This window comes from Bos javanicus, chromosome 8 (assembly GCF_032452875.1).
Source record: "Bos javanicus breed banteng chromosome 8, ARS-OSU_banteng_1.0, whole genome shotgun sequence".
Lineage (NCBI taxonomy): Eukaryota > Metazoa > Chordata > Mammalia > Artiodactyla > Bovidae > Bos > Bos javanicus.
The window spans coordinates 11,944,959-11,957,390 of NC_083875.1; positions in this window are offsets into that span (position 1 = coordinate 11,944,959).

The window sequence follows — 12,432 nt, forward strand, 5'->3', positions numbered from 1 at the left end:
TATGTCAAATGTCTAGCTCTAGATCCACACAGGGAAAGCCACATGGTGAAAACTCTTGGAGAACTGAGTATAACTCCAGTGTTTTAAGAAATGCCTTCAGACATAGGCAGAACACTCTCCGACATATATCACAGCAGGATCCTCTATGACCCACCTCCCACAATATTGGAAATAAAAGCAAAAATAAACAAATGGGACCTAATTAAACTTAAAAGCTTCTGCACAACAAAGGAAACTATAAGCAAGGTGAAAAGACAGCCTTCAGAATGGGAGAAAATAATAGCAAATGAAGCAACAGACACACAACTAATCTCAAAAATATACAAGCAACTCCTACAGCTCAATTCCAGAAAAATAAATGACCCAATCAAAAAATGGGCCAAAGAACTAAATAGACATTTCTCCAAAGAAGACATACAGATGGCTAACAAACACATGAAAAGATGCTCAACATCACTCATTATCAGAGAAATGCAAATCAAAACAACTATGAGGTACCATTTCACGCCAGTCAGAATGGCTGTGATCCAAAAGTCTACAAGCAATAAATGCTGGAGAGGGTGTGGAGAAAAGGGAACCCTCTTACACTGTTGGTGGGAATGCAAACTAGTACAGCCACTATGGAGAACAGTGTGGAGATTCCTTAAAAAACTGGAAATAGAACTGCCTTATGACCCAGCAATCCCATTGCTGGGCATATACACCGAGGAAACCAGAATTGAAAGAGACACGTGTATACCCCAATGTTCATCACAGCACTGTTTATAATAGCCAGGACATGGAAGCAACCTAGATGTCCATCAGCAGATGAATGGATAAGAAAGCAGTGGTACATATACACAATGGAGTATTACTCAGCCATTAAAAAGAATACATTTGAATCAGTTCTAATGAGGTGGATGAAACTGGAGCCTATTATACAGAGTGAAGTAAGCCAGAAAGAAAAACACCAATACAGTATACTAATGCATATATATGGAATTTAGAAAGATGGTAACAATAACCCTGTATACGAGATAGCAAAAGAGACACTGATGTATAGACAGTCCTTTGGACTCTGTGTGAGAGGGAGAGGGTGGGATGATTTGGGAGAATGGCATTGAAATATGTATAATATCATGTATGAAACGAGTCGCCAGTCCAGGTTCAATGCACATACTGGATGCTTGGGGCTGGTGCACTGGGACGACCCAGAGGGATGGTATGGGGAGGGAGGAGGGAGGAGGGTTCAGGATGGGGAACACATGTATACCTGTGGCAGATTCATTGTGATACATGGCAAAACCAATACAATATTGTAAAGTTAAATAAAAAAAAAAGAAAAGAAATGCCTTCAGAATTCTATATCTGGAAATGCCATTGAGCAGGCAACGTAAACCCTGAGCAAGATCAAAGCCAAGGCAAGAGAACAGTTGAGAGCTTATCCCAGAAACGAGGATTCTGAAGTTCTTCCAGGCCCAGGAGGCAAGGAGGCCATGTGTTTGTAAGGCAACCAAATCCTACAAAGAGAACTCCTAGAGGCCTGAAGGGTTTTCAGCAGAGAAGTTTAGAGGTGGGTGGGGGCAGGGGTGGGAGGGCAGTAGGAGCCATAGGCCAAGTAGCCAGCTCTCGAGTTTTGCTTTTTCCTTGGCCTCCCATCACATTCATTCGTATCGTTCCTTCCTTCAGATGTTCCATGAGTTGCCAGACTCTGTCCCAGGGCTGCCACCCTATCTCCTTGGCTCTACTTTGTGACCCTGTTTCAGGGATGAGGTTTCAGGTGGGAGATCTGAGTGTGGCAAGGGGTCCAGGGAAGTCAGGCAGTGATGGTATAATGAGGGAGGTGAGGGAGTGGGGAAGAGGGGGGTTGTGTGCACAGGCAGCAGGACCCCAGCCATCAGCCTAGCCCTTAACTAGGCCAGAGGCCCTGGGGAGGCAGACTGGTCAGATCAAGGTAGAGGGTATGAGACGTTATAACATCTTGGAACTTGTAAGGACCTAAGGGGGAGGTGGGTGTATTCTACTCAGCCTTTTTCTCTAAGACACCTCTTTCTTTAGGGAATAGTCTGTGGAAATCTTTCCCTGCATCTTTCAGTTGCCATTTTTGTGAATCTGCTGACTTTCCAGTGGATCCACAATCCCATCAGTTCAGTTCAGTCGCTCAGTCGTGTCCGACTCTTTGCAACTCCATGAATCGCAGCACGCCAGGCCTCCCTGTCCATCACCATCTCCCGGAGTTCACTGAGACTCACATTCATCAAGTCAGTGATACCATCCAGCCATCTCATCCTCTGTCATCCCCTTCTCCTCCTGCCCCCAATACCTCCCAGCATCAGAGTCTTTTCCAATGAGTCAACTCTTCCCATGAGGTGGCCAAAGTACTGGAGTTTCAGCTTTAGCATCATTCCTTCCAAAGAAATCCCAGGGCTGATCTCCTTCAGAATGGACTGGTTGGATCTCCTTGCAGTCCAAGGGACTCTCAAGAGTCTTCTCCAACACCACAGTTCAAAAGCATCGATTCTTCGGCATTCAGCCTTCTTCATAGTCCAACTCTCACATGCATACATGACCACAGGAAAAACCATAGCCTTGACTAGATGAACCTTTTTTGGCAAAGTAATGTCTCTGCTTTTGAATATGCTATCTAGGTTGGTCATAACTTTCCTTCCAAGGAGTAAGCATCTTTTAATTTCATGGCTGCAGTCACCATCTGCAGTGATTTTGGAGCCCCCCAAAATAAATTCTGACACTGTTTCCACCGTTTCCCCATCTATTTCCCATGAAGTGATGGGACCAGATGCCATGATCTTTGTTTTCTGAATGTTGAGCTTTAAGCCAACTTTTTCACTCTCTACTTCCACTTTCATCAAGAGGCTTTTTAGCTCTTCTTCACTTTCTGCCATAAGGGTGGTGTCATCTGCATATCTGAGGTTATTGATATTTCTCCCAGCAATCTTGATTCCAGCTTGTGCTCCTTCCAGTCCAGCGTTTCTCATGATGTCCTCTGCATATAAGTTAAATAAGCAGGGTGACAATATACAGCCTTGACGTACTCCTTTCCCTATTTGGAACCAGTCTGTTGTTCCATGTCCAGTTCTAACTGTTGCTGCCTGACCTGCATACAAATTTCTCAAGAGGCAGGTCAGGTGGTCTGGTATTCCCATCTCTTTCAGAATTTCCCACAGTTTATTGTGATCCACACAGTCAAAGGTTTTGGCATAGTCAATAAAGCAGAAATAGATGTTTTTCTGGAATTCTGTTACTTTTCCCATGATCCAGCGTGTTGGCAATTTGGTCTCTGGTTCCTCTGCCTTTTCCAAAACCAGCTTGAATATCAGGAAGTTCACAGTTCACGTATTGCTGAAGCCTGGCTTGAAGAATTTTGAACATTACTTTACTAGCATGTGAGATGAGTGCAATTGTGCGGTAATTTGAGCATTCTTTGGCATTGTCTTTCTTTGGGATTGGAATGAAAATGGACCTTTTCCAGTCCTGTGGCGACTACTGAGTTTTCCAAATTTGCTGGCATATTGAGTGCAGCACTTTAACAGCATCATCTTTCAGGATTTGAAAGAGCTCAACTGGAATTCCATCGCCTCCACTAGCTTTGTTTGTAGTGATGCTTTCCAAGGCCCACTTGACTTCACATTCCAGGATGTCTGGCTCTAGGTCAGTGATCACACCATCGTGATTATCTGGGTTGTGAAGATCTTTTTGTATAGTTCTTCTGTGTATTCTTGCCATCTCTTCTTAATATCTTCTGCTTCTGTTAGGTCCATACCATTTCTGTCCTTTATCGAGCCCATCTTTGCATGAAATATTCCCTCGGTATCTCTGATTTTCTTGAAGAGATCTCTAATCTTTCCCATTCTGTTGTTTTCCTCTGTTTCTTTGCATTGATCGCTGAAAAGGGCTTTCTCATCTCTTCTTGCTATTCTTTGGAACTCTGCATTCAGATGTTTATATCTTTCCTTTTCTCCTTTGCTTTTCGCTTCTCTTCTTTTCACAGCTATTTGTAAGGCCTCCCCAGATAGCCATTATGCTTTTTTGCATTTCTTTTCCATGGGGATGGTCTTGATCCCTGTCTTCTGTCCAATGTCACGAACCTCATTCCATAGTTCATTAGGCACTCTATCTATCAGATCTAGTCCCTTAAATCTATTTCTCACTTCCACTGTATAATCATAAGGGATTTGATTTAGGTTATACCTGAATGGTCTAGTGGTTTTCCCTACTTTCTTCAATTTAAGTCTGAATTTGGCAATAAGGAGTTCATGATCGAGCCACAGTCAGCTCCTGGTCTTGTTTTTGCTGACTGTATAGAGCTTCTCCATCTTTGGCTGCAAAGAATATAATCAATCTGATTTTGGTGTTGACCATCTGGTGATGTCCATGTACAGAGTCTTCTCTTGTGTTGTTGGAAGAGGGTGTTTGTTATGACCAGTGCAGTTTCTTGGCAAAACTCTATCAGTCTTTGCCCTGCTTCATTCCGTATTCCAAGGTCAAATTTGCCTGTTACTCCAGGTGTTTCTTGACTTCCTACTCTTGCATTCCAGTCCCCTAGCCTAATCCTATTCTGTGATTTCCAAGCATGTAAACGAGATAGAGACTTGTATGAGTGTATTTTCCACAACGGATCTCTAAAGAGCACATCCAAAAGGAGAGGTCAAATGAGCTTAAAGTGGATTCACTGTGTCTATGCATAAAAGTGACAGAGAAGGCAATGGCACCCCACTCCGGTACTCTTGCCTAGAAAATCCCATGGACGGAGGAGCCTGGTAGGCTGCAGTCCATGGGGTCACAAAGAGTCGGACACGACTGAGCGACTTCACTTTCCCTTTTCACTTTCATGCATTGGAGAAGGAAATGGCAACCCACTCCAATGTTCTTGCCTGGAGAATCCCAGGGACGGGGGAGTCTGGTGGGCTGCCATCTATGGGGTCGCACAGAGTCGGACACGACTGAAGTGACTTAGCACTTAGCACCATGCATAAAAGTGAAAGTGAAGTCGCTCAGTCATGTCCAACTTTTTGCAACCCCATGGACTGTAGCCTATCAGGCTCCTCCATCCATGGGATTTTCCAGGCAAGAGTGCTGGAGTGGGTTGCCAATTCAAAGGATAGTTTGTTTATAAAGAGAGAGCAATTCTTACATGAATTCCAAAGGAAACACAGGGGCATCATCTACTCACTGTCATGATAGAACTGTGTTGGCTGTCACTGTGTCTGACAGTCCTAAAGAGCAACTTCAGTTTTTTTTTTTTCCTTTTTATTTTTTTATTTTTTTTTATTCCTTTATTTCTCATGTGTTCCCCATCCTGAACCCTCCTCCCTCCTCCCTGCCGCAACTTCAGTTTTATAGATGGGTTTCTAGAGTTAAACTACAGTTCTAGAAATGAGTTTTATTCAAGTGTTAAAGAGATCTATGCCGTACACACTACCATGTGTAAAACAAATATTAATAGCTGGTGTGAAGCAACTGTATAGCTCAAAGTGCTCAGCTCAGGGCTCTGTGGTGACCAAGAGGGCTGGGGTGGGGATCAGGATGGGAGGGAGGCTCAAGAGGGAGGAGATATATGTACAAGTATGACTGACTCACATTGTTGTACAGCAGAAACCAACACAATATTGTAAAGCAATTATCCTCCAATTAAAAATAAAATAAGAGAGGTCTATGCCACTATACGGAGAAGGCAATGGCATCCCACTCCAGTACTCTTGCCTGGAAAATCCCATGGATGGAGGAGCCTGGTAGGCTGCAGTCCATGAGGTCGCTGAGAATCGGACACGACTGAGCGACTTCACTTTCACTTTTCACTTTCATGCATTGGAGAAGGAAATGGCAACTCACTCCAGTGTTCTTGCCTGGAGAATCCCAGGGACGGGGGAGCCTGGTGGGCTGCCGTCTATGGGGTCGCACAGAGTCGGACACGACTGAATCGACTTAGCAGCAGCAGCAGCATGCCATTATAATAATGGTGTTATTTAATGGTAGAAAAACAAATATTATAATAGAAAAATATTCACTGGCTTGGAATTGAGTATTTAGACACTAGGCCTACAGTGCCATTTTCTAGGACAAGATCTTGTCAGTGTTGAAGTAAATTAGGTATTTAATACATTCGATATGTAATATAAATAATTAATAAGTTTATTGAATGCAGATTAAGTATCTGTAGATACGCTACAGCAGTGGTTCTTAACTCCTGGAGTTGTGGGTCCTTTTGAAGACATTTACACACATTCACACACTTTACATACAATTTGAAGACTTCCTGGGTCTGTTGAACTCCATCTGCAGTCCTCTATGTCAAGAACCTTTGCTCTACAGACTCCTGCAATGTAAAGCACTTGTGAAATGTAATGTCAAAGACTTAGGAATTCTGCTTCTGGTAATGGTAAGCTGCTGCTGCTGCTGCTAAGTCACTTCAGTCGTGAACGATTATGTGCGACTCCATAGACGGCAGCCCACCAGGCTCCCCCGTCCCTGGGATTTTCTAGGCAAGAACACTGGAGTGGGTTGCCATTTCCTTCTCCAATGCGTGAAAGTCACTCAGTCATGTCCGACTCTTTGCGACCCCGTGAACTGCAGCCTATCAGGCTCCTTTGTCCATGGGATTTTCCAAGCAAGACTACTGGAGTGGGTTGCCATTGCCTTCTCCAATGGTAAGCTATTGTATTGCTAATCAGATCTCCCACTGGAAAAGAATCAGAGAAAGTGAATTTAAAAAAGAAATATTTGAGGACTTTGGAGAGATAAGAAGATAACAAGGGCTGGAGAAAATTCTGAATAGGAAGCACCTCATTGAGGTGAGCCTGATGTTTTAAACTTCTTTTCCCTTCACTTTTCTTCTTGATTTTTAACCAGCAAGGACAAAGAATTTGAGAAACCAGGCAAAAAGTGACTTCTAAGAGGCAGAGAATTTGACCAGAGCTTTCATCCTTTTCTCATGGCTAGGGAAACAAAAAATGGGGTTTAGGGCTACAGAGATAGCAAAAAACTCAAGAGCCCAAAATCCTGCAGAGAAGTGAGACAGTCTGAACCATTATCCTAGAAGCATGCACTGACCAGAAAGAGTTGGCTGCTAACCAAAGCTTTTTCGTGGTGCTGGGGAAATAAAAATTGGATTTCAGTTTCTGCCAAGGAGAAGAGACCCTGATAAAGGCTCCAAGGTGCTTGCTAGTTAGGATCTTCAAGAACTGTATCCAAAAAAAAAAAAAAAAAAAGAACTGTATCCACAGAGTAAGAGCAAGCCAGGAATAGGTCAGGCCTCACGAGAGTGAAACAAACTCAGAGATCTGCCTCCAGCCTCTCTGCTAGCCTCTCCAGAGTCTCTACAGCTTTTAAAAAATAGAAAATATCCAAATTAAATTACAAAGTACCAGACACACCCAGAGATAAGATGAACAGAAAACAGATAATGAAAACATGCCCATGGGTAATCAAGATAGTGGAATTAGTAGACATCCATGACCATCCATGACCATGCATGAACCAGTTGACAAAAATCTTCCCAATTACAGGCCAGTCACTGCCATATACTCTAGTGACTAAATTGGCCCATTCAGAGAAACACAAGGCTAACTAAATTAAAATTTGTTAATAGAGTAGAACTTAAGTGTTCTTATTTTTTTTTAGAAAGGTAACTATGTGAGATGAAGGGTACGCTAACTGCCTTACGGTGGAAGTCATCTCACAATGTGTATATACACCAAATCATCATGTTGCACATTTGAAACATATTACAGGGACGTCCCTGGTGGTCCATAGTTAGGACTCTGTGCCTCCACTGCAGGGGGCATGGGCTCGATCCCTGGTCTGGGAATTAAGATCCCACACGCTGTGTGGCACAGCCAAAAAAAATTAAATATATATATATGTTACAATTTTATTTGCCAATTATACTTAGAAAAGACTATACTAAATATCTTCAGTGTTTGGTATATACCATCTCCTAGTTGAATGTGCCTAAACAAACTTGAAGGATAACTGGCGTTTACTACATTCTTTATTCCCAATATTTCAGCTGTCCTGTTTCACATTGGCCATAGGATTTGGGTCCCATCACTTTTAGTGACTTTAAGAACTGCTGATACATATAAACTATACTTCACTTAAAAATAAATAAAATATTAGGAAGAACTATTTTTAAGACCAGTCAATTAAAGATCAGTCCTGGGTGTTCATTGGTAGGACTGATGTTGAAGCTGAAACTCCAGTACTTTGGCCACCTGATACGAAGAGCTGACTCATTTGAAAAGACTCTGATGCTGGGAAAGGTTGAAAGGAGGAGAAGGGGACGACAGAGGATGAGATGGCTGGATGGCATCACTGACTCAATGGATATGGGTTTGGGTGGACTCCGGGAGTTGGTGATAGACAGGGGGGCCTGGCATGCTGCGGTTCATGGGGTTGCAAAGAGTCGGACATGACTGAGCGACTGAACTGAACTGAACTGAACTGAATTATCACAGAGCTTAATAGTTAATATGTCTGAATCCATACTGGATGCCTATTGGAGCTCATCTTAAACCCTGGGTGGTCATGGGCTGGCTACCTCCTGACCTTGGAGTCAGCCTGCCTGCAATGTTTAGGTCTTACAATTTAACTAACCAGTTTAATGTGTATCACATAGAAGTAGAAACAAACCTTAGGAAACAGTCTTTTAGGTAGCTGTCTGCTTAGCTTTACCCATTCTGACTGAGCACCTACAGCTTAACTGTAAGAGTTCGGTAGGATTTCCTCAGGTTAGGAGCCTCTCCACCTGATGGTACCTGAAGGGGTTCTTTAATTTGTCACTTTATGAAGACCTGAACCTGTGTATTCAAAATGACTCTTTAATTAGAACTTCATAAAGTCTTGATGTATTACAAAGTATACACAATGGATTCTGTTACTAATTTTTAGTAGAATCTCCTTAGGAAACTAGACAGCCCAGTAATGACGGTCTGGATTATTTTTCTTCATGTTTGGGGAATTCTTCTGGGTCCTGCAATAACGTGCCCTATATCATTTTTATGCTGACCCCTTGCTGATCTCTTCACTGTCCTTGATATTTAATCCTTAACCCCTTACCTACAATTTGCTGAAAGCACCATTTTTGGGTGCTCCATGAAGTTGCTCCTCCCACTGTCGTCTCCAAGCTGTGTTCTTGGGAACATGCTGCAGACTTCTATTGCCACTAATGGGAATGAAAAGGAGCAGCCTCCTGTTTCACTCCCTCCAGGGAGAGGGTTCAGTGTGTCCCTTTGGACAGCTGCCTCCTCTCTGCAGCGTCAATGCCCTTCTCTCTTCACCATGTCAGTGGAAGGGGCATTCCAGACCTCTCCAGGGGGAAAGAGTCATCTTTCGTTAGGAAATGAAGAGAACACTGATCTTTCACTGCACATTTGCTGTGTGGTATAGTTACACATCCCCCTGGGAGTGGGCGGTGAGGATTAACTTGAAGGCTCACTGCTTAATCGCTTTATGCCTCCACTGAACCAAGAAGCTGGAGTTTCTAACCTGCCTCCTGCTGTTTGCCCTGATTACCCCTAGGGTCCTCGAACGAGTTTGCCTCTTTAGAAACTGGCCTTGTAACTAAAGCCTAAGGTAAGCAATTCTATAATTTGTACCATTTGAAACTTAATTCCACTGCAATGACATCATGAAACTGGGGCATTGTGAAGGATTCCTGACATAAGAAAGAGATTTGACGGGAGCTCCATGGTTTTTGACTCATGCTTGACTCACATCTCCAAGCTCACATCCTCTCAACTCAGCATTATTATGAATTTCAGATCATGGGGAGACTACTGAAAAACTGTAAACATCCTGACTCAAAGCTATTTTCTGTAAGCTCCAGGACCATGGCATCCTGCACTGCCTCATAATCTGTCTTTGTCATTTATCTTGTCAGATGTACCAGTTACATTAGGATGACTTGGTTAGGGACACAGATACCATACACACCCATTCTTCTGTAAGAAAACCAAGTGGGTGGCTCAAGTCATCCCACACAGTGTCTCCTTCATAGAGATTTTATTTCTAATGAGATGGTCAAGAAATACAGAAACCTTCCTTCTGATGACTTGCAAATGGTATACCCCTCAGCAAAACTGTCCACGGGTCCCTGACAAGGAATCCTCACACCCTGCAGTTGGCAGGAGCCCAGATGATGAAGTGTTAAGTCACTTCAGTTGTGTCTGACTCTGTGACCCCATGGACTGTAACCTGCCAGGCTCCTCTGTCCATGGGATTCTCCAGGCGAGAATGATGAAGTCACTACCCAAACACCAAGACTCACACTCTAGAAGCTTCGGGGGAAATGTCTGTAAAAATGTCATTTCTTTTGCAGCCTCTGAAGGCAAGAGGAAAGCTGCCAATCTAATGGCTTCTGGTTGGCTAAGTTACCAGTTCTAGAAAGACATAGCAATCACTTGAGATCAGAGAGATTTCCATATCCAGGACATTACTGCAGTTTTCCAGGTAGATTATGATGCTAGAACTTTATATTCCTCTTTTCATGGAAAGACAGAATTCATAAGTGGTATATGTGTGGGTATTTAAAAGAACATTTGCAGCATTTGAAATGCCCAAATGAAGCGCGTGTGTGCACACACACACACACACACACACAACTCTCTGGGGATTTTGATCCTCTCTGTCTGGAGAAGTAGCAGATACGACAGGACAAGCACAGACTCTGCAGCCAGACACAGCAGCACTGTGGCTCAGTTAATCTCTCAACTTGTGCTGTGTGTGTTCAGTCGCATCCGACTCTTTGTGATCCCATGGACTGTAGCCCATCAGGCTCCTCTGTCCATAGGGTTTTCCAGGCAAAAATAATGGAGCGGGTTGCCATTTCCTTCTCCAAGGATCTTCCTGACCCAGGCATTGAACCCGTCTCTCTTGCATCTTCTGCATTTGCAGGCAGATCCTTTGCCAGAAATCTCTCAACTTAGCAAGTGACTTAACCCTCTCTGAGCCTCTATCCCTCATCTGTCAAATGGGAATAATTAGACCCACGTCACAGGACTCTTCCAAGATTTAAATGTATGAAAGTAGATGGAACAGCTCCTGGCCACAGTAGGAGTTCACTAAATATAGCTGTTATTATGACTTGTCTCCCCACACTTTTGTCTTAGCCCACAGAGTAGGCAGTTTTTGCCAACAGAAACCTTGAGAGACAAAGCATCTGCCTGTCTCTTCCCCCTCTTGGCAGGAAGGACTTACCTGATCAGGGAAACTCACCAAGGAAATGTGTCTTCTGTGTCTTGGCCCCATCTCTGAGTTCCGCCCACGTGGAGGCACACACAGTTTCTTTGTCTGGCTTCAGCTTTCCTTTTGGTAAACACAAATGGGTTAAAGCCCAGCCCCACTGTGTCTCAGTCTTGCCTGCTTGTTGAATTATCTGGGAACTTCAAAGTAAGCACTTGTGCCTGGGCCAGCCTCTAGGATCCTGAGATAATCCCCGCATAGTGAGGCTCAGGCATGAAGGGTTTTAAAGGCACCCAGTAATTCTAAACTGCAGCATGGTCCAACATCACTATTCTCAAGGCAGCCTGTCTTCTCTTCTCTCCTCTATCTAAGAGTCCTTCCTGCAGTCTGCGGGTGCTGGATGCTCTGTGGTGCTCCACACTATAGGTGGGGGGAGTACCTACACTCAGCCCCAGCTGTCCCACCTCAGATCCCCACATGCAGACCTGGAAGTGTGTGGTCAGAAGACTTTCTTTGACGCAGGGGTCAGCATCAGTCTAAAATCTGGCTTGACCAGTACTAAAGCTGAAACTATAGTTTGCAGAGTTTGCTTACTTCTCCATCTTCTGGTGACTGAGCACACACACCCCCCACCTTCTCAACAGTTTCTACCAAAGCCTCTGGCATTCTTACCTGGTTCTTCAGACTTCAAGATGTATCACCCGAAGGAAGAATTCCCTGGCTTACCAGACTGATTATGATACTAGATACCAGAGATTCTAAGTTATTTTTGTCCGCAAGTCACTTGCCAGTTGAGCAGACTCAGAGTCTCTGATGATATAATCAAGTATCTTTAACAAGCCAAGCAGGTTATGATGTGACATTTTGACCGTAGCCTTGATGTCCTATCGAAATAAAAGGCTAGGGCTTTTATTCAGTCCTGGACACCTGGATCTCTACTCCATCAGAAACCACTCAGGTATCAGCTTGGCATCTTGTCCTTATTTTATCAGGGAGAAGGATAGACTGAAGACCAGACCCAGAACTTCCACGGGACTCACCATCAGTTCAGTTCAGTCGCTCAGTCGTGTCTGACTCTTTGCAACCCCATGAATCGCATCATGCCAGGCCTCTTTGTCCATCACCAACTCCTGGAGTTCATTCAGACTCACGTCCATCGAGTCAGTGATGCCATCCAGCCATCTCATCCTCTGTCGTCCCCTTCTCCTCCTGCCCCCAATCCCTCCCAGCATCAGAATCTTTTCCAATGAATCA